General features: G+C 34.0%; 1 pseudogene; it reads left to right on the forward strand.

The window, feature by feature from the left end:
* The first annotated feature begins 226 nt into the window (after positions 1-226).
* LOC129025606 (U2 spliceosomal RNA) lies at positions 227-385 on the forward strand (annotated as a pseudogene).
* Positions 386-2,748: the final 2,363 nt, after the last annotated feature.

A 2,748-nucleotide genomic window follows, 5' to 3' on the forward strand; every position in this document is an offset into this window, starting at 1 on the left:
TTATTTGTGGAATCTAAAAATTAAAACAATTGAATTCATGGAGATACAGAGTAGAAGGATGGTAACCAGAGGCTGGGTATAGCAATGGGAAGTTGGGGAGTGGGCAGGAAGTTGGTGATGTTTAATTGGTACAATAAATTGTTATTGAGAATAAATAAGATCTACTATTCGATAGCACAAGAGAGTGACTATACTCAATAATAAATTGTACATTTTTAAATAACTAATCATTTCTCGGCCTTTTGGCTAAGATCAAGTGTAAAATAACTAAAGTAATGTAATTGGATTTTTTGGTAACACAAAGGATAAATGCGTAAATGGATAGCTATCTCATTCTCCATGTTGTGATTAATTTACATTGCATGCCTGTATCAAAGCATCTCCTGAATTCCATAACTATATACACCTATTATGTACCCACAAACATTTAAAAATTTTAAAAAATACTTGAATTGGCTCTCAGTATGTTCTTAACATTTGCTAAGAAAGTAAATCTTAAGTGTCCTCATCGCATAGACACACACACACATACAGACACACACAATGTGCAACTATATGTGGTGATGAATGTATTGATTAATTTGTGGTAATTATTACCCAATGTATACATATATCAAATCATAACATTGTACAACTCAAATATATACAATTTTTAATGTCAATTGTACCTCAGTAAAGTTGGACAAAATAATAAAATACTTTGGAATGTTTGAATTATTTCTAAAATAAAATAAGATATATATTCTCAGAGAATGAATCAAACAAGACTCAAACAAAAGTAACATATATGGAAATTTCCTTCATCATTTTTGTGAAGATATGAAAAATTGTAAAGCACTAAAATGATTGACATACTATAATGAATATTTTTTCACACACATATGACAACCTGATAGCAAAGTGCAAAAACAACAACTAGCACAAAACTATTCTGAAAACCAAGATATGATTATGAGTAACAAGGAGAGGAAACTAAGTTAGATTTTGGTATCTCGGTATAAACGTTATACTAAGTATTTCACCATTTATCTTTCAAAGGCATTGCTTCTGTCTACTCTGCCACACAGTTTACTGTTCCTGAAGGTTGAGACATTTGGAGCTCACATGAACTTGTACTCAATTCCAATGAAGTGAAGGTGCATGTTTATTGGAGATGGAAAAAGACTACTTAACAAGTATTTCATCATTTTCTACAGTCTAAGTTTTCATTGAAAATCTAATGAATATATTCAAGCTCCAGGGAAAACCACAGCCAGCCAAGCAAATAGTAGATTTGAGTAAGAATCAGAGTTATTGCCTGTCTCACCTCTCAGCATGGGATGAACAGTTCAGAGCATTTTCATTTTCCTGTTTCAAAAAGCCTATCTTCTTGTAAACGAAAAAAAAAAAAACTCACCTAACTGATTTTGCATTTGCCCTTTGTTTTTGCATTGGCCTCTATTTTACATTTTTATTTGACATTTATTAGACCAAATTTTCTTATATAACTATTCAAATGTGTAAGACAGAATTGACTACAGAGTTTTGTGATTATGGCTTCAACTAGGCTTCGCTCAAGGATATAAAATTATCCTTGCTTCCTTTTTTGTTTTTTTGTTAATCTTACAGTGGTTCCTATGGTGTACAGAGGGTTCATGTACTATGTAGTGAGCCAATTTAACTCACACCATGACTCTGTTTTCTAGAACTAGGCCAAAGATGGTCATGACATAGAACTGTATGTCCAAGCAGTCTCAAAATAAAGACTTGAAATCTAGACCTTAGGATTATCTTTATAGAGTGTCAGATATCCCGATGAAAATGGAAAATTGCAGTCAACTATGCATTCACTTGAAAAATACCTGGATTTTTATCAAATGCTTTGTACATTTGAGACACTTAATATTATGTAGACTGGCAGGTAATTATTGATCCAGTGCCATCTTGATTATTATTTTTATCTAAAACTTTTGGTATTAATACTTCTGTTCCTAGAATTATGTTTAAAATTTATCTTTGTAGCATAGTAGGTCAGTGGAGACGGGGTAATTTTGATAAAGGTCCCACCTTTCCCCATGATAGTAAAAGCTCACATGCATTCTATGTAATTTTGACCTTGGTAAGATTCTTTAACTGTTTTCTTTCCAGTAATCCATATTCATAAATAAATGCATCTACTGCAGTGAAAATAATATTTCCAACTGTGGCAATAATAGAATGAAGTAGGCTGGACATATCAGGAAATTGTGTGCAGGCATGGAGTGAGGATGAGGTGAGGGACGAACAGAAAGGTGGAAATCCAGTTTGACTAGAAGAGTTTGGCAGATTATAAGAAGCTTGGATCAGAAGATTCCAGAAGTTGGATGGAGTCATAGGTGAAGGATAAACTTGTGATCATAAGATTAATAAAGGCAATAAGAGAGAAGTCAGTCATCTCTTATTTCCCATAAACATATATTTCAGAGTGGAGTGTACAAAAAATGGATTTTGAAAGTAGACCAGGTTAAGTTTATTACATGTGTGACAGTAATACCTACTCTGCGGTGCAGAAAGCAAGGATCCTAAGGGAATATGCAAAGACCTGATCTTTATTCTCAGCCACTGCTATATGGTATTTACCCAGGGAAGACTCTCAAACTCCCTTGTTTTGCTCAGTCTATAATAATAGATGTGGCAGCTCTGCCTTCCAGACTTACTGGGTCGGCAAGGTCACTTCCATGAGACCCTGGGTTGCAGCCCTGTCTCTGAACCACTGGCATGTGGCAGTCT

Source organism: Pongo pygmaeus, chromosome X (genome assembly GCF_028885625.2).
Source record: "Pongo pygmaeus isolate AG05252 chromosome X, NHGRI_mPonPyg2-v2.0_pri, whole genome shotgun sequence".
Classification (NCBI taxonomy): domain Eukaryota; kingdom Metazoa; phylum Chordata; class Mammalia; order Primates; family Hominidae; genus Pongo; species Pongo pygmaeus.